The sequence below is a fragment of the Neomonachus schauinslandi genome, chromosome 6 (genome assembly GCF_002201575.2).
Source record: "Neomonachus schauinslandi chromosome 6, ASM220157v2, whole genome shotgun sequence".
In the NCBI taxonomy this organism is placed as follows: Eukaryota; Metazoa; Chordata; class Mammalia; order Carnivora; family Phocidae; genus Neomonachus; species Neomonachus schauinslandi.
Window position 1 is genome coordinate 147,540,247 of NC_058408.1, and position 20,217 is coordinate 147,560,463.

The 20,217-nt window shown below is 48.7% G+C and overlaps 1 protein-coding gene across 3 annotated transcripts in view; it reads right to left on the bottom strand.

Annotated features, from left to right (window-relative positions):
* The window catches only part of CTBP2 (C-terminal binding protein 2), a 158,011-nt gene that overhangs the window by 105,826 nt on the left and 31,968 nt on the right, over nucleotides 1-20,217 (bottom strand). For 2 of the 3 annotated variants that reach the window (XM_021703816.1, XM_044916179.1), the window contains exons 2-3: nucleotides 5,255-5,357; nucleotides 2,990-3,091 (exon numbers count right to left, since the gene is read on the bottom strand). The gene's annotated coding sequence lies outside the window, so the exon portion shown is untranslated. The remainder of the gene's footprint in view (nucleotides 1-2,989; nucleotides 3,092-5,254; nucleotides 5,358-20,217) is intronic. The other variant, XM_021703817.1, reaches the window with a different exon arrangement.

Below are 20,217 nucleotides of genomic sequence, written 5' to 3' on the forward strand. Positions count from 1 at the left end.
AAGTAACAACATACAGAACGAAGAGCAAAACTACAAAAAAACGCCAAGATGTAAACTTCGTATGTCATGATTCATTCATGATGACAAAACGAGCCTCTCTGCAGGAAGAAAACTGAAATGTTTCATGTGAAATTTATTTTTAAAAGGCTATAAACCAAAATAATGAAGTCTAGAATACCAGGCACACAACGCTCTTAAATGAGGACGTCCTCAAAAATACGAAGGTCAGAAAGGCCGTATCAACAGTTCTGGAGCCTCAGAGGTTTGCCATTCTGAGGCTGTGGCTTTTCGTGAGTTTTGTGCAAAACATCTACTTCCTTCTCCTCTGCCCGCATTAAACACGATTTGTCTAGACCAGAGACCTCAGCAGGTGAGTTACTGGGTTGAAATCAACACGTGGTCCTTCCTCAGGCTGGGATGCCAGATACCCCTTATGCTGCTGTATATGGACCACAGGTGGGGCTGACTGGGCGGCTGCCAAAAACGGGGTACAACCTACTGGGCACAGTGACGAGCCACAGACAAGAGCTCCAAGAGCCAACACATGCCTCTAGGGACGTGCGGGGAAACTCCATCCCCCTGTACTTGTGAGGGTGGTGAGGGCAAAGGTAAACTCCCAGCAGGATGCTGGGCACGGGGCGGGGTGGGGGGGTGCGGCACGGGGCCAACAGGGTTTGGTTGTAGACGTGCATCCCCCCAGCACAATGGCCACGCTCCAACTATGGTCGACCCCAGCGTGGTCCCAAACGCCTTGAGCACCTCCAAGGTGCTATCAAAAACTGTTCCCCCAAATTATGCCCCAAACACAGAAGTGGGAACGAGCGTATCAGGCCAATGTCTGAGCATGCTCGGTTTTCAGGAAAAATCGGTTATCAGGAGCCATGCTGCAACCGCATTCTGATACAGATGCACTTTATGCAACGTGAATGCTCTTCTCACTGAGATCAAAACCACCAATAAACAGGAGCCTGCGGTGGTTCAATTATCAGGTTGAGTCAAATGAAAATGCTGTTACTCAACCATTTTTGATATATATTTAAAAAAAAAAAAAGCCCATTTCATCTTTTACTATGAATTCCCTCATTCCTATCTTAGAGGAAATAGTTTTCCAACCCTGTGGTGTCTATAAAACGTACCAAGTGTTACTTTCCAGTTTTGGGTATCCAACAGAGCTGTTCCCCTGGCCAGCAGGTGAGCCTCAAGTACCTTTCAGTGAAGGACTTGACACGAGGCACCACCAGCGTTTGGACACGGAACTGGACGCCTGTGGGAGGGAGTCCACTGGATTTCCATCACCATTGCCACGAGCCCCTGGAACCATCTTTGGCCCCAGCACCCAATGCTGAAACCAACACCCCACCAACCCCAGGCCCACAGAGATTCTGTAACATCATCTCTCTGCCTGAGAATCCTGGATTAGACTCCAGCACAGAGTCTTCAAGAAAAGTTCCTTTTAGAAGAACGGGTGAAAGACAAGAATTAATGTTGGCTTTGAAAGGCAAAACTGAAGGTCTATGACTGAGAGTGGCCATCATGACTTACGAATAAATACACCCCTTTCCCCCAAAGAATGGTCAATATTCCTAGCCTCTCGCCCTCCCCAATGCTCAGATTCTTAGAATTGTTCCAAGAACATGGAGTGTCCTCTGGTAAGTAATCCTCTCAACTACACACTCTGCTGTGGCCTTTGGTTGGGCAAGCCCTCTCAGGTCATCCTGGGAGAGGCTTCTGGACTACCACACCAAATTTAATCTTAAAACAGGCAGGGGATCTTGGGGACCGTCGTAGCCCAACTACTGAATTCACATGTAAGAAGACCTCCAAATGCCTGGAAGAGGCCCAGGTCCCAGGTAGTTTTCGGTCAGGATCTCCAACTGACCCTACCCTATGGGGAGGGAGGGGGACACACAGTGAGACACTTCCCTGGGCCACAAACCTCTCTGCTAGCTAGGTTCAGGCCGTGGTTGTGCTCAGCCTCCCGCCCACTGGTGCTCACAGAGGAATACTGCACTGCAGGTCTCTAATGGAGCCCAGCTCCGAGGAAGGTGGGCCCAAGCCCGCAGGGGTGCACCTGCCCACTCTCCGAACCAGAGGCTAGATGCTATCCAACACTTCGGGCAACACTCCCAGGGGTTTGACAGAAAGGAAACCGAAAAAATTTGCTCTCACACTTTGTCTTGCTTTTAAATGATGCTGTTAGCTCAAGGAGAAAACATTTTTTTCCAGCAGGTTAAACATCAATCACTTCTGAGAAGTTGCCATTTTGAGACTTTGAGTTAGGATGCAGGTTTTGTGAAGAATGGCAAGCGGCGTGTTGCGACTAGACTCTGGACCTCCAAACCTTGCTCTGGGTAAAGGATTGAACTACATCGATCGAGGATTTTCTCAGCCACACTCTGAAGGAGTGCAGGCAAAATTGAATGCTCTCCTCCGCGCACACCCACATCCCTAGTCAACTCCACCAGAAAAGAAATCATTTCATGCTCAAGACATCCTAGAGGTTGGTAGCTCTAAAAAATCTAAGCTCGTTAGAGATGTGCCTCCATCAGCAAGCTGCTGTCTTTCTAAAGACATCCATCCACCTTTTCACTCGAGCGTCTTTGGGGTGGCATGAGACTATTTCCCTAATTCATTTTTATTCTTTGTAATTAATACGTCGAGAAGTCCTAACACGACTTCCATTCTGCCTTGAGTCTCCTAGTAGTATAATTTCCATTGACTTATCTCTGTGGCAGCAGTGAGAGCAGAAACAATCACTTTACACTGAACTATACTGCTTCAGAGTTAATTACATGTATTTTGCTTTTGATAAATGAAAATACCAGATGCAATTAATTGAAAGACAATCAATAGAATCCTGCTACTAGACATCCCAATGAAACATCCAGAGCCTGCTAGCAATCCATAGTCATCAACTAATTGAAAACACATTCCAGAGGTGTTTTAAAAAACCTGAGCTTTTACCTGGAGATATTTTATAGTAACTCACCAATATAAATCTGTCCAGAAACTATAGCTCACACGATGGGCTGTCCGTCTTTTTAAGGGAATCCAGCTTCATTGGTTCAAAACCATTTAAGGCGATGAGAGTCTGAAAGTACAATGAATTGGGTCAGAGGAGCTGAAGCAGTGATTTTTTTTTTCTCTGTTGTTTACATCTAGCCATTCCTTAATTGCATTTTTCCAATGCCTTCGATTCTAAGCTACCAGAGGTTATTAAATGGTTTCATTAAAAATACTATTTGTCTTGCTTCAGTCACACACCAGATCAAATTAAACAGTAGAGCACCAGAACAAATGAACCCTTTCCATCTCTTTTGACACAAAGCCAAGTGTGCAAGACCAGAAGGTGATACTGTGTCATCACCGTGAAAATGTCATTTACATCTCTTTACACATCTCCGAGTAGCGAGCAAAGGGACAACACAATCAATACCTTCAAGCAAAAAGTATTACCAACTGTTGGAGAAATATGGAAGTATAAAGTGCAATTCATAAGTCCACGGTTTGCAAGTGCTGTCAGCATAAATGCTGACAACTGTTAATCCGCTGCAACTCTGATTAACGGTTGCAGTTGTCCATTAATAGAAGGCATTTTAACTTACTACGGAAATTGATTACTCAGTTAAGAACTCAATCCTAATGTTCAATAAAATGGCACTTTCTCGGCAAGTGCAATATGAAATGAGGTGATGCATTACACAGCACTCACATTTACTTTACTATACAAGGGATGAAGAGGAAATCTACTTTGGTGTCATCACCTACTTGAACCACTTCCTATTCACAGAGTCGTCGGAGGGGCAGGCGGGGAAGGTAGCCCTGGGGCAGGCAGCACAGGCAAGCACGCAGGCGAGCGTGTCCGAGTGCCTTTTTGGGGACTTTCCCATGACGAACAGACAGGATTGCACCCACTGCAGTTTTCATGCAACCACACTGTCCATGTTTCAAGGTAGTATTTCTCAAGGCCCGTGAGAAAGGAGAGGTATGCGCGTCCCGGAAATGAACTGCTGCAGCCAGCCCTGACCATTCCCAGGCCCATCTTAGAATCAATCAGGATTCGGATGGTTGGTTAATATTTTTAAAAGGGTATGAAATTACGGAAACCAGCTTCCTAGCTTCGCTCTACTTTTCAAACCATTCGAATCTTAGGGAGCTAGAGTTTCCTAATATACTTTTCCCTCCTTTAATTTTTTCTTAAAGTAGGCTCCACTCCCAGTGTGGAGTCCAAACGAGGGGCCTGAATTCACGACCCTGAGATTAAGACCTGAGCCGAGAGCAAGAGTCTGACACTCAACCGACTGAAACACCCAGGTGCCCCACTTTCTCCTCCTTTAAAACAATGGGGTCATCTCTTGGGATCCAATCCTGTGGCATAACCTGCCCAATTACACAGCAAGTCGGAGAAAGGAAACCCTGGACCTCCCAGGTCCATGCACTGCCCATTGAAAAGAAAGCCATATTTGTGTTTTCTATTCAGTGTAATGAAGCAGTGCATCTGGGTGCTCCGACATCAGCCAGCTCCCACACCACAACGAGATCCGAGTCAAGGGCAGGCATGGTTCTGAAGAACTACTTAGAAGAAGGGGGACCTCTATAGTCAGGGTTATCATACCAAAGGTCAAAAAGTAATTCCACTCCCACACCACCTTATGCCCCCAACTTTCCAACTTAAGGAGGGGTGGGAGGGAGGGGACGGAGACACGTCAGACTTAATTTATTAAGTGCTGGGGACGGAAGAGCAGGCATAGCCTCTCAGCAGTGCTGAGCATCTAACGACACAATTACGTTTCATGTTTAGTAACTAAGCATTTACTCTATCTAGGAACCATCCTGAAATTTTCAGGAGGCAAGAGCTTGCCTAGCAAACTCCTGTTCACCCTTCAAAACCCATCTCATTGAGATCACCTTCCTGCTCCAGCTGCCAGGCTGTTCCATACCCTGACCATCTCCAAGTCTCTTCAGTGTTAAATGTCTTGATCGCATTCATCTCTGGATTTCTCCAGGTGTGGAACACAGTCGAAAATCAAATATTTAACTACCTGCATCATGTAATCTATCTCCTTAGTCTAGCACTGCTCGTCCTAGCAGGTCACAAGCTTCCTTTTTCTTTGTTTCCAGTGCTTTGCACAACAGACACTTGAATGTTTACAGATACATATACATGTAAACGATGCATTTCCAAAAACATAAGGAAATTAATGTACATCTGACCCTCAGATGACACGAATGTGAAGTGTGCAGGTCCACTTACATGTGGATTTTTTTTCTGATGGAGTACAGTCCTGTAAACGTATTTTCTCTGATGATTTTCTTTATTTCTTTTCTTCTAGCTTGCTTTACTTTGAGAATATGGCCTATAATACAAATAACACACAAAACGTGTCATTCGACTGTTTATAGATTGTGATTAAGGGCTTCTAGTCAATCATTGGTTACTGGTAGTTAAGTTTTGGGGGAGTCCAAAGTTCTACGTGATTTCTGACCGCACGGAGGAGTTGGCACCCCTAACCCTCATGTTGTTCAAGGGTTGACTGTATAACAGGAAGAGGTCCCTTTTGGAAAGGAGGGAGGGAAGGAAAAGTTATTGGGGAAGTGAAATTGAGCAGGGTGTGTAAAGTTACTTCTTGTATTTAAACACAGCTTAAAGACAAATACACTAACACATTCATACTGGTGGATACAGTCTTACTTTGAGATAATGCTTCATAGCTAAACTAATTCAACGGGGAACAGACAACTCGGCCATTTAGAAGGCTTCACAGAGGAGGTGACAAATTCAAGAGAGCCTGCAGACTGCCCAAGCCAACAGGGACGGCTTATGTAGCTGATGAAGAACACCGAAAAGGCTTGGAAGACTGCCGGAATCTTGATAGCCAGTGTCCACTGCTACTTGAAGGTGGTAAGAAGAAGTACTTTTAAAAACTGGAGCGGGAGAAAGGCTACAAATCCACAAGCCCTTGTTTCCGAAGATACCTGAGGGCGGCACCCCATGCGGGAGGGCTGCGCACACCCGCCAGGATTTACGAACTTCCAGGAGCGTGCAACGAGACACGGATATGACCTCGCTGATTACAGTCACCACGGCTCCTACAAAGGCAGCCTCAGGAGCCCGAGCGGGCTGTCCCCCCGAGTGTCCCGGCCACAGTGGGCAAATGCCAGGCAGCTCCCGTGTCTGGCCGGGGAGAAAGGCTCCGGTTTTTGGCCTGTACCATCAACCTGGGTGAAGCCATTAAAGAGCACTAGGCAAATGTGTTCCGCCCATATTGTGGGGTAACGAGAGGCGTGCCCGGGGGCCTCAGCCCACGCCCGAGGAATGCAGCCCCCAGACGCTGAAGGAATCTCAGCCAGGCCGTGTCCTGGGGCTTTCTACACATAGGAAACAGACAATTCAGGACATATTGCCTAGAAGGGTCTTCTCCTCCTGGATTTCTAGTTCCTTCCCACATGTACTTGGGCAGATGAAAGTTACTGTTAGGTATATAGTAAGACTACTTTTCTGAAATGTTATGAGAGGAGCACCTGGCAAGTCTGCAAAGGACGGGAGCAAGGTCAGGCCTACAGAGGTCAGGCGGGGGCCGAAGCGCTCTGTCCTGGCTCATTCTGGGAGGACCCGTCCTGCCTGGACTTCAACTGTCTTTCCCAACGGCTCCTGTGTCCTGCATGGCACCAAAGGCCCTCAGGCATCCAAACTGCAGTAAGGAGAGGATACACGGGCAGCTCCGCCTGGGCTCTCCCATCCTCCCAGCTGTGGCAGGCATCGTTTATGGACAAAATGCCCACTGACTTGCACTTGCTCTGGGTGAGTTCTTCTCGTGCTACTTCTTGCATCTCAGGCTTTGATGCATTGGCTCCTGTTACCACTTGGGGCTTGTCTGAACCCCACCTGGATTCTCTGCTCTGACTCACATTTGGGTCATCTAGGCTTTAAAATGCCCGTCCTACTGTCCTGCCATGAGTAATGAGAGCCGCTTTACCTGCTGGTCCTAAGTGGAGCTCCCCCTGCCCCTCCCCAGCCTCATCATCCCCAGGCTGGCCAGTGAGCTATGGTACAGCTCAGCTTGGGCGATTATTAGAAGGGAAAAGACCCTTGAGTGGCAGATGTGGGCAGAGCAGGCAGCCCAGGCTCCTGGAGAGCACCAGCCTCATCTGGAACCAGCTCACAGCGTCCACAGCCTCCTCTCAGATCCAGGGAACCCCATCGGCATTTACCACTTAAACAGAAAACCTGAGAGCAGCCCGCAAGATCATCCCTCAGGCAATCGTGAATTGAATTTACTGCAATAAAGGGCCACTGGGAAGGGACCAGGGGAAGAGCACAGAGCACTAGCAAGATACCACACAGGAGAATCCCAGGCTCCGTGGGTGAGGAGGACCAACCCACCCCCTAGGACTCTGCCCTGAGATGGAGACTGCACCTGCTTCACGGGGGATAGGGCCCTTCAAAGACAGAAGGAAGCCCAGCCCAGGGTCAGGGCACATCAACTACTCAGAAAATGCCAGTCATCATCGGATTTGGCACTTGGCTCCAGGACAAGGTCATCATTGTTAGCATCTTCTAAAAACCAAACCCACCTCTGCCCACATCACGAGATAAACGGTTCCTATTTGGCACAAGAATGCAATAGTCCTAGCTGGGTCATTGAGACCAACATGCCCCCATCCCACCTGCCCCTCACCTCAGTGAGTCCTGTGGCAAGGCTGTGCTCAGAAACAAGAGACTGGGTGAAGAAGCATCCAGAACCCCAGCCTTCCCTCCTGTCAACATTCCCTTGGCACAGATGCTGCCACCCGGGGCTCTCAGGAGGGCGCCCAACGTTAGGAAACTGACGATGGAGCCCTGCTAACATGACAGGTCGCCACTCCGGGAACTGCCCACCTCTCCTCAGCTGCGAGCACCCCCCCCCCCCCCACCCCGGTTCCTGCTGCCCGTCTGCGCCTCAGGACAAGGCGGCCCAGCCCACAAGATGGCCCATGGGGCCACTGAAAGAGGGGCCCACAGAAACAAAACGCAAGCCAAAGCTCCAGAGAAGGCTCACCCCACCTCTCAAGGGCCTTGGATGAGGTCCCGAGGGAGCCCACCGTGACCTGAAGGTCCGTGGGTCCACACCCAGGCAAGACCTGTTTCAGTCTATTCTCCCTTCCTGCTGCAGACCTGGGCCCTTGTCACTGTTGGGGGGCATCAGTCTGAGAGGGCAGTGACCCTTAGTGATGGGACCGCAATAGGGATGTGCGGGCATGGAAAAGGGGTGCCAGGGGCTTTCCCTGATAACCACAGTGGGTCCTCTTAACCGTCTCAAGGTCAAAGGCGACAGACAGGGAAAAGCCTCAGGCAGACGTGGAACCCAGAAGTTCAGGGAAAAACCAATGCCCACCTCATAAAATGGACCTGCCTAGATCACAAGTCCTTCCAGCCAAGTGGACGGACACAAGCCCACAGAGGCCACGTGCAACAGCACCCGGAGAGCGTTTCGCAGGATGCCACGAGCACCCTGGGCCCCTGTTCCAGAACGACAAGGGCAGGGCACTTGGTTCTCTGTGTCCACACCCGGTCCTCCTTACCAGCCCCTGCTTCATGCCCTGGCCACCTCGGCTGGTCTCTCACTGGGAGGGTGAGACCATCCACCACCAGTTGTGACCCTCACTCTTCAGGGTCCCTCTGAGGATGTGTGGGGCAAAGCAACCCACAAGACTACTGAGATGGCACCAGGGCTCCCCCAGCAGACTAGGCAGAGCCAGGCGATCTACACGCCTGGGGAGCTGCTGGGGAGCAAGGTCGGGGCAGGAAGGGCCAACACGGGGTGGGGGAGCTGGTGGCGCAGCCTTCTGCCTCCGAGCACGCTGGGCCACAGGTGGGATCTGCCCTGCAATCAGGATGCCAGGCCAACACCGAGATACATAAGCCCCAGCGGCCCAGAACAGTGCCCCCACCCCTCAGCCGCCCAGACTTTAACTCACCCCAGAAAGGCCCAGCCCATGGGGCATGGAGCAGTACAGAATTCTGGTTTAGCTGTTACGTGGGAAAAAGCAAGCAAAGGACAATGTCCACCAGAGAGCAAAATGTTCCCTGCACGTCAGACAGGACGGAGTGAACACGGTGTGATCGGAGATGCTCTCAACCCAGCGCAGCCAGGTTATCCCTCCCCAGGACTCAATTCCACTTACTATTGCCTCATAATAAATAAACCACATTAATTAGCTTTGAAACAATTAGCCTTTATTCAGGGGAAGAAAAAAAAACAAACCCAACAACCCTGCAAGCTAATTCTTTCCAGGTCCTTATACAGCCCACGTTGGCAGAGACACTTAAGGTCAAATCAACACTTTGTTATAATCCCCCGATGTCCAAGAGCTTCAACTTCAATAAGAAAAAAGCCCTCCAGGCAGAAACTTTACATACACAGTCTTTGTGGCGAATGTTTATGGAAATTTTGTAATATTAAATATGTTCAGCTGGTTTTAAGTTTTAAGAAAGTAAAGCACCAACAGCCAAGATTTTAGAACTCTGGTCTTCAACTAGGACCGCCAGTGGAAAACTTAAGGGGAGTCTTGGAACTCTGCCATGTTTTTAAGGAAAACAAAATAGGATATTTTCTCAGTGTTGTCTCAGATGTAGTCAATTAATTTGTCCCCTTCTCTGCTCTGTTTTCAGCTTTTTACTTCTGTGCACTACAGAGCCCGCACATCTGAGACAGGCTAGGTGACCAGGACAGCAAAGCCTTGTAGCCCTCGCTAGGTGCTGCAGAAATGCTCCGTCCTGAGCCCCTATTCCACTGAGGGAATAAACAAGGACACGAGGGTGCCAGGTTGGGGGGGGGGGGGGGGTAGGCGGCTTGGAGACAACCGTAAAAATGACCACGGAAAGCAAATCAATAAATGGGTGCTGCTGGTCAGGCCTGGCACAGGCCAAGGTTTTCGGGGGAAAATAAGTAGATCCGTAAGCATCCACCCCCACATACAATGACGTCATTTTGTGACTTCAAGCTGAGTTCCCACACCCCAAACTGCCCAGCTGGCCAGGGGAGGGAAGGCAGCTGGCCTGAGCCGATTGACCCCCGGCTCATAGAAGCCTGTATGAAAAGTCAGACAAGCCATGAAGCTGCCTCTTTAACTTTGAACAGACCAGAGGAGTGGAAGGAATCCCTGCCAGGGGGCCAGGACCCCTTTCAAATCAGCCTGGCTCCCAAGGAAGCCCGGCCCACGGAGGCCTCTGCTGAATGTACCAGGACCCAGTTTCCAGCAAGGGAGGAACGCGGATAATCCCACATCACAAATCAGAGACACCCGTAGGTGGCTTTTCATGGTTCCAAATAGTAACTGAAGAGGAAACCTGGAGGCCGAGGCAGGCACCCCTCTGTGTAGGGGGGCCTGGAACATGCCAGGAGTGAGGACAGAGCCCACCTGGTGGAACCACCAGCCCAGCAGGGCATCTGGAAAGCAGGCCCTGGCCTGGGTTTTCTCCCTGGTAGAGTGGCGGGCCCCAAAGAGAAGAGGTGGTATCTAAGCTCCTTTCCTCCAGGCACCCCATCTAAACCCCAAGTGACAAAGGGCACAGGGTCTGACGGGAAGCAGAGGGGTCTCCTCATGCTCTGTACCACCGCAACACCAAACCTACAGGCTGACAGTCTTTAAAATAAAATCCACTGATGAGAAAGCAGAATGTTGAAGCCTTAGCAAGACAAACAACCCTACACACTGTGGTAGGAACAGGAGGGCTCCGTTTCTGAAAAGTTAGATTTCATCCTTCACCCCATTCTACCCCTAGAGGTGGGGTCAGAGAAGGGACCGGTATTTACATAAAAATAAGAGACCATCTAAGATGCCCCCTTAATAGCTAGATAACTATCTCTCCTGAAACACAACAGATCTCTATTTGCTGTACCTATATATCATGCATTACAACACCTGTATCAATAGATAATGTAGTTAAAAAAAATTAAAAAATACTTAACACAGGAAAATACTTATAGGTTAAGTGGAAAAAGAAATACGAAATACATAGAATAATCCAACTGTAATTTTAAAATATTCTTTAAATGGTTTTCATTTTTTCTTTTTGTATATACTTACATGTAAGAGACAGAAATCACATCCAAGGTGTTACTTCTCTATGCTAAGATTAAAGGTGATTTTTTAAATGTAAGTCTTTCAAGACCATGAAAATCATTTCATCTTCTTCACACTCCCCTATATTCTCCATGTCCTACAACCTGAAAATGCACAGTGAAGATGCTGTGGGCTCTTCCGTCAGGAGGGAGGGAGCTGAAGCTGGGAGTACAGAACGGGAGTCCCCAGGTCATGGCAGCAACTACCTAGGTGAGTTTGAAGCAAGTTAGGTGTCTCCCACATCCTTGTGCAAATTCAATCTGTAACAGGGTGTCCCTCTTGGTAATTCTGATGCCTAAGTTTGAATTCCAGTGGCCAAGCAACCTGAGAGAATCCACTGGGGGGGCGGGGGCGAGGCACCAACACAGTGGGGGATCCCTGGGCTCAGATAGGGAGCTTGCCACCCATACATCCCCGGGCTGCTGGAGAAAGACGCGGCACTAGGGGTGAGAACAGGGCTGACTTCTCAGCAGGCTTGGCCAAGTTCTTAGCCACAGATCAGACCGCAGAAGAATGAGCACAGAGAAGCACTTGAAGATGAGAGCTGAGTCCTCAAACCCTAAAGAATGACTTACACGAAGAGTGATCAGCTTTCAATATCAACACGATCAGTGGGCTCCATGTGGAATATTGAGCAGGGCAGTGAAGCTGGGTAAAATTCACACGGACAGGTAACCCCTTCTCTCCCCAACACCGTGTCCTCACACCCAACCCTTTATACACTACAGAAGCCAGTCACGGCTGCGCCTGTTTTGTAACTGGTTTAGCTGGTCGGCGCCATGCCAGCAGGGACTCAATCTGATTTTTATGCTGGAGAACTCGGACACCAACCCATAGTTAAGAGCCTTGGAAGGAGGCTGTGTGTGGTCCTGGAAAAGCTGTTCATCCTCAGAATGCCTTCCTCCGCTGAGCCCAGGAGGTGACCGTCAGCACCTCGTTTGTGGGGATTCCTGTGATACTGCAGCTAAGGTAAGGCGCACAGAGCTGGATTCGGGGCACACCGGGAACCCCAGCATTTCACAAATACTTTCTTTACTGACACGACTGGGTAAATTCAAGAACCCAGAGTCCTAGAAAGAAAGAAAGAAAAAGAAAGAAGAAGAAAGAAAAAGAAAAAGAAAGAAGAGAAAGAAAAAAAGAAAGAAAAGAAAAAAAGAAAGAAAAAGAAAAAAAGAAAGAGAAAGAAAGAAAGAAAAAGAAAAAGAAAGGAAAAGAAAGGAAAGAAAGAAAAAAAAGCCTGCAGGAAATTGGGTTCCCTTTTTATTTCAAAGCAAATTTATTCAAACCTAAACCTCAAGGTTCAGGGAGGATTTAAGTATAAAAGGAAGTACATCACTGCCATCAAATGGAGCCGCGGTGGTACCTGCAACAGAGGAAAGACTACTTTTTAAAATCCATTTACAAGGTCGCGCGTTGATAGCACATGGGGAAACTCTGCAAATACAAACACGAGCGAGGCACAGAAGGTCTAACTGAAGATTAATTTATGGCTCCAGAATGTACTTTAGTGGCAACAAGCTTTATTTTTAAGAATAAATCAGACTCAGGGGCGCCTGGGTAGCTCAGTCGTCAAGCGTCTGCCTTCAGCTCAGGTCGTGATCCCAGGGTCCTGGGATCGAGCCCCGCGTCGGGCTCCCTGCTCGGCGGGAAGCCTGCTTCTCCCTCTCCCACTCCCCCTGCTTGTGTTCCCTCTCTGGCTGTGTCTCTGTCAAATAAATAAAATCTTTAAAAAAAAGAATAAATCAAAGAAAAGAATAAATCAGAGTCAGATGAGATCTGGATGGAAAACCAAGACCCAGATGACCTGGCAAAATCAAGCGTGGCTTGGTCCTTTCCACTCCCCACCCCAACATGTCGTCAGAACACGAAAGCCCCAAAACAGACGGGACAGCCTCTTCACCTGTGACCCCGGCTCAGATCATCCAGTGGCACTCATCCCTAATACAGGCGCCAGACACTCCTAACCCAGAGGAATCCAGGACCAGGAGAGAAAAACCAAATTACCAGCCCAGCCCAGGGGCCCCTCCCCCGGCTGCATGACCCCCATCCCAAGCACCAGGTGGTGCCGGATCAGGATCAGGCAGCATCGCCTACAACCAGCATCAAGTCAGACCCAACTGTCTCATCTAGGAAAAGGAACAGAGGAGCCCCTAAGGAGCATGTAAATATTACGTATCGACTCACATACACCAGGTAAATAATCCTGGGAATCCTGAACTCTCTTCCACACACACCTAATTACTCAGTGGGTTTCATTAATTTTGAAAGTACAGACAAGCTTTTAGCATGGATGTCACGAGGGTCAGGGCTGTCCTCTCTTACGAGATGAATGTGTAGATACACACACACCTATGTGAACAACGCACCGCGCCTGTGCTTCCTGAAGGGACGGCAGCTCAAATGTGTCCCTCTGAACTTAGGCTCCCAGCACGTGTGCATTTATAGTCGTCGTGAAAGCATGCCAAAGCCACCCGGGGACCCGCGCTGACTCCCAAAGCCCCACGGACACTGCCTTCCCCTCCTTCGTGCATCAAGCCTACGCCCCCCCACGTGTCGCTACTGTCACCACGTGACTGCTAAGAAACAAAACCTCAAAATTCCATGATCCATTATCCCAAGTTGGGTGTCTTCACAACCTGCAGTCAACGAGCACGATGCAAAAGCACACATCACAGATGAACAAAACTCCCAAGGGGAAAGCAGCTCTTTCTGCTGGTTTCCCAAACCAGCTGAGCCAACGTGGCAGAAGCCACTCACGCGTCACCGCACGGCCGGTCACTGAGACAGGGTGCGAGCAAAGGGGAGGCTGGTGATGCCCAGTTCCTCTTGACATCAAGCAACTGGGTGGAGGGAGGGTGGGAGGGGGCTTCAGCACTCAGGTCCCCACAGTGGGTTTCTTCTTACCCACTTCTGGTCTAAGACTGGGTCAGAAATCTTTGGGATGGAATATTCCTCATCAATAAAACAAACCAGGGATACACGAAAGAACTTGAATGAATCTCAAAGGGAATCACGCCATGAAAAAATTCAATCCCAAAAGGCCACATGTTCTGACTCCATGTATGTAACATCCTTATGTGACAGAATTAGATGAAAAGAAAAAAAAGATTTGTGGTTCTCAGCGGGAGGGACTGGGAAGAGGGCAGGACACGCCAACGCTAGAACATTCTCTGAGCAAGCCAGGTCTTGGCTACCTGAAGAGGGTGCGGCTGTAAGTGGCCGACAGGGGAGCTCCTTGGGGCGGTGGGACTGTTCTGTCCCTTGACCACAGCGGGGCATGCTGGAACCGACACTTTACAGAAGTAAACACACACCGGAACAAACACATGAATGCTGGGGAAATCTGAAGGCTATCTGGGGATGCATCAGTATCAATTTCCTGGTTGTGTTAACTGTTACTATTGTTTTGCAAGAGGTAACCATTGGGGGAGACTAGACAGGGTATTATTACAGCTACATGGGATTGGAGAATTACTTCAATATAAGTTTAATTACAAAAATAACAACCGGTTTGTCCTGGGTTTTTTGTTTCTGTTTAGTTGGGCTCATGTTGACCATAGATAGATAGGGTAACTCCTTTCTTTTGTGGATTGCTGTGTTTACAAGAAGGAGCCCCAAGGAGCCAGCCCTATGAACAGGATTTTCACACTGCCTGGAGCCCACGAGCCCAGCCAGCCTCTCCTCCTCCACTGCAGTCAGCAAAGATGCTTGCTCTGTAAGTTCTTTCCTGGGAACAGGCACAACTGACTGGTTTCTCTCTCCCAGCTGCTGTGGATGCCCGGGGCTCCCCAGGTCACATGTGACAGAGGGCACCCTCCCTGGCCCAGCAGCCCTGGAAAGGACGGGAGAGAAAAATCAGCCCCTGGAGCTGGTCTGTGCTGGGTGAGTGGGCACCCTGGCGGGGAACTAAATCCAGGCCTCGCTGACCCAGCCTGGCTAAATCGAAACTACCAGCAACAGGCTGGAACAGGCCAAGACCGTCCCCAGCTGATACACACGGCTGTACGCTGGGCTGGCCACTTTCCAACACCCAGCTCACTCAAAGAAAGTTCTGGAGCTGAAGTATCCCAGCAGATCACGGGGGTCAGGGGAGCCACCTGCCTGCCCGGACCCACAGCGACATTCCTGCTTTTGCAGCCTTCTAGGACAAAACGTAATCACATCGTATCAACCTAAAGGTCTTTTGTGGCATTCTGTCTGTCCCCCGTTGCCTCCGTTTTAAGGAGAGCCGGCATACTCACTCCTCACACTCACCGGTAACTCCCCGCTGATTCAAAGAACCCAAGGAAGAAAATGACAGGAGCGTCTTTGCTGTTTCTGCCTTTATTGTCTTCGGGGCTACACTTTTTTCAATTCTTTCAACGGGAGTTTATCCTTAATGTCTCCCGGAGACAGTAACAAAAACATCTCCCTCTCCCCAAAATGTGCCATTAGATACAGTATACAGCTGAGAAGGATTTCAATAATAATACTATTTTTTTCTGCTTCTAGAAACCCTTAAATAGCCACTTACTCAAAAAGCTGAATGTTTTCAAATCTCCCAAAACTGCCCAGCTTCAAAGCTGCTGAAGAAATAACCAGCAACTCTTCCACAGAAATAAAAATTACACTCTACATAAATTAAATATATAATTTGATTAAACGTGTTTATGTCTTTGTGATGACATTTAAAATAGAAGCAATCATTTTCCTTCTTAAAAGAAAAACTCTTTCAAATATAATTCGAAGCTGTCAAACCTACCTTCTGCTACAGATCTTTTAAATGTCACATACCTTCAAAAGGGGATGGCAGTTTCCTTTTAAATATGCAATTCCAAGCAGCACGTTCTGAATCAAGCACGTATTAAAACACACTGCTGGCATTTATCCTGATTAAGTGTAGCCTCCGTGCCCCTGCTCCTGATGGACTTGCTCAGGCCCTGGCCTGTCCCTCTGTCCCTCCTCTGTCCCTCCTCATACTACCCCGGCGTGGTTCGTGCCCCCATGGCTGGCTGCAAACCACAGGGCCCAGCACCAAGTCACGCCCCTAACGCCTTAAGGGGGCAAAGGTATCTTCCTGTGATTCCTGCAGTTTCCCTCCCAGATATCTCGCTGAACTCTGTGTCACCCAATTTTGGCATGGCATCAACGGCCCAACTGTAAGACAGTGTTAAATCAGATGCAAAGAAAACCCCGAACTCATTCTCCTAAGTCAATGACCTACATATTCAATTGCTTATTCTCCAACTCTGTAGCAAACACCGTGCTATATTTAAACATAGAGCACAGATACAGCTTTCTTCTGAAACGTTAGTGATACACCAAGCGGTCTACTCCAGCCCTCTCTCCTCAAGCTAAAGAATGTAAACCTTGTCAATATCAACGTGGAACTCTGAAGGCGGGGGGTCCGTGTCTCCCTTATTTTAGTAAGGTAGCAAGTGTCATTTTCATAAAAAGCAAAAGTGAGCAGTTATCTCCACAGGAACATAAGCAAAATGAAGCCTGGTTCAACCCTGCCTCCCCAGTACCTGGCAAACAGCAAGTGCTCAGAAAGAAAACAGATAAAGTCTTCAAGTCCGTTAAACGTGGGTAACAAGCATGTCACATACCAAGTGTCCAAAGGGGATGCAAACGCTCCCTAACTGCTGAACCCTGACACCCGAAGAGTCTTGCAGCCAGCAGGGATGACAGCAAAAGGAGCAGGGAGCTCTCAGAGTCTAAGACTTTGGGAGATTTCACCGCCAGTCTCTTAGTGTCTCATCCAAATACGATGAGGCATGGGAAAGTCAGCCCCCCACAACCAACGCTGGAAGAGGATACTAAGAACATCCGAAGAAGCATCAAGGCAGAGGGTTTGAAAGCCAAACAGAAGACCAAACAGAAGACAGCCCAGCCCAACACCTCAACAGGTGCCTCCTTCCTGGGAAAGGAAAGCTACTGGGGGGGGGGGGGGAGCGGTAAGCTAGAGGCCAGGGGAGCCTTCCAAACAGACTGCAGTGTGGTGGGTAGTCTAGGAGAGGGCCAGGGTGACTAGAACACACGTGACAACCACAGCCCAAACTGGGGCTGTAGTTTGGAATCCCTCCTGCAGGTACCTTCTTCCCATGTCCAACCATGTGACCCTAGAAGCATCTTCTCACAGGTATGGGAAAAGAATGCCACCCGGACACACTAAGACCCTCTAACTCAAGTTCTAATTCCATTTAAAACAGGCGATCGTGAACATTAAAGCCAATTCTCAAGTGACCAGGGCTTGACAGAAATCAAGAGTGCAGAACAGGAAGAGTCATTGCAAAGGGGATTTCTCCTTTCCTTTGGACTCAGGTAAAGTTCCGTTCACTGGGCAGCAAACTCCGGCCCCACAGCACAGATGAGAAGGGCCAAGAAACACCACCCCTGAGGCCAGACCCCACAACCGGACCCGCGGCACCAACGAGGAAGATGGAAAACGTGGGTGTACTGAAATGCTCACTCAGCGGGGCCGTCGTTCAGTAAAATGGTTTTGTTCCTTTTGGCCACACTCGCCCTTCTGCGTGGTTCCTGCACCCTCAGCCTCCTCCTCAGAGGAGACTTCCCAGTTAACACCACTCACCCTCCTGTCTCCCCACGCCTCGCCCACAGAAGTAATCAGCCAATTTCCCCCAATCAACTCTCTGGGGCTCCACCATTGCTTTATGAGCCTTGCTGTCAAGCTTTCCTTCCTATCACCTCCCCCCACGACCGTAGATTTATTTACTTCCATATATATATTAACATATACGTTCAAAAAAGCTGGTGTGGACTCCTGATGGTCAAAACCAACAGCCCTTTCTCAGCTGCCATCTAGCTTCCCGGCTGGTAGACACTGCCCCACGACATACACACACACCCCCTCTACCCTATGCACTCGGATACCACGCCAACTGAGAAGCAGGTACTATTAAGAAAGGCAGATTTGAAGATAAATGAAACCTAACCTTGTCTTCAAGGACTTCCAACAAGGAACAAGAACAGAATGCCAGCACTGGAGAAGCAGGCATGTTACCCCTCTGCCTGAACTCCCATTCAGATGCTCCCAAGTCCATTTCCTCCACCCATCTCCCCCAGGCAGGAGATCCACGTACACCTCACCCCTGCCTTCTAGACACTTCCTCCCCATCTGCATGTCCCACCTGCGCCTCAAACTCCGCTCGCCCCCATCATCGCCCTACCACTTGGGAGTTCCTGATTCCGACCAGGCTAACCTCTACATTTGTCCACCTCTGTGTCTGACAGATCAGAGAGTAATCCCAATGTTTCCCCTATATACCGGTTCCAGGGCAGGAAGTTAAACTCCTAACTATCATCTTTAAACCACCTATCAAAAGCCCAGCAGAGTTAGTATTTTTTTGGAAGAGAGTCCAATTCAACTGGTCAGTTTCAACTGGCTTTGTCCTTGAAGTATTTTAAATTCCATTCCATGCAAGCTGGTGCAGCCACTCTGGAAAACAGTATGGAGGTTCCTCCAAAAGCTGAAAACAGAGCTACCCTACAACCCAGCAATTGCACTACTGGGTATTTACCCCGAAGATACTAATGTAGTGATCTGAAGGGGCACCTGCACCCCAATGTTTATATCAGCAATGTCCACAATAGCCAAACTATGGAAAGAGCCAAGATGTCCATCAACAGATGAATGGATAAAGAAGATGTGGTGTGTATATAATACACACACACACACACACACACACACACACACACAATGGAATATTACACAGCCATCAAAAAATTGAAATCTTGCCATTTGCAACGACGTGGATGGAACTAGAGGGTATTATGCTGAGCGAAATAAGTCTATCAGAGAAAGACAAGTATCATATGATCTCACTGATGAGGAATTTGAGAAACAAGACAGAGGATCATGGGGAAGGGAGGGAAAAATAAAACAAGACGAAACCAGAGAGGGAGACAAACCATAAGAGACTCTTAATCTCAGGAAACAAACTGAGGGTTACTGGAGTGGAGGGGGGTGGGAAGGATGGGGTGGCTGGGTGATGGACATTGGGGAGGGTATGTGCTATGGTGAGCGTTGTGAATTGTGTAAGACTGTTGAGTCACAGACGTGTACCTCTGAAACAAATAATGCATTATCTGTTAATTAAAAAAAAAATAAAAGCAGAGTTTACCTTTAAAAAAAAAAAAAATTCCATTCCAAATCAAATAACCACCTTAGAACGAGAGCTCCTCACAGAACGGCTTCCTCTAAATTGTCCCTCAACATGCTTCTGACTTTTTCCGGTGGACCCAGGCACAAGCAGCCTGATAGGTTACCAGACCTTGGCTGATGGTAACTCTCTATCCCTGTACACAACTCTCTGAAACGGAGCATTTCTCTTTGTGATCAGCTCAAGGGCACATGCTGTCTCCCTAAACTCAGAGAGAGCTGTTCACGGCCAACTGTCCTGAAATTTATGGTTGCTGTATTTGCATTTTTTTAAATCAACTCTGGCCCTTCCCCAATCTCACACAGCAGCCTATTTTCGAGTCCTCAAAGTACTTTCTCGAAAGAGGTAGGATATAAATAAATAAATGGAATCCACTCAAGGACACGTTAGTGGCCCTATAAACCAGGGCTTCAAATGTACTGGCCCCAGAAAAACCTGGAGAGGCTTCCCCGAGGCCATAGCCAGCACACCCGGATTGCTGGGTTTTTGTACGGCCCAGCTCACAAGGTGGCAGATCTGCAGGGAGGGGTCCAGAACACCCCCTTAACCAGTATCTTCACACTGAAAAAAACTAGAAATGCACGTGCTACTACGTGATTTATCAGTGGGCTCCAGAAATCAAGTGCAGGCAGCCAGAAATGCAAACAGGTAGGCACGGATGTTGAGAACTAGGAACTGAAGACCTTGACCCTCACGCTTCATTGAACACAGTGTCTGGCGGGGAGGGGAGACCACAGGGCAAGAGAGAGGCATGAGAGGGGCTATCAGTGATCATTCTGAATATCTAGGGAAAGCCAAGACAAGCAGGCCCCCTCTAAATAAAGACGGCATGGCTACTTTTTCCAGAGCGAGTGAACTCCACAGCCCACCCCCAGCGGAGCAAATGGTATAGACTCTGCATCGGTCTTGTTAATGGAGGGGCAAAGGGAAAGGAGGATGCCCCCCACCC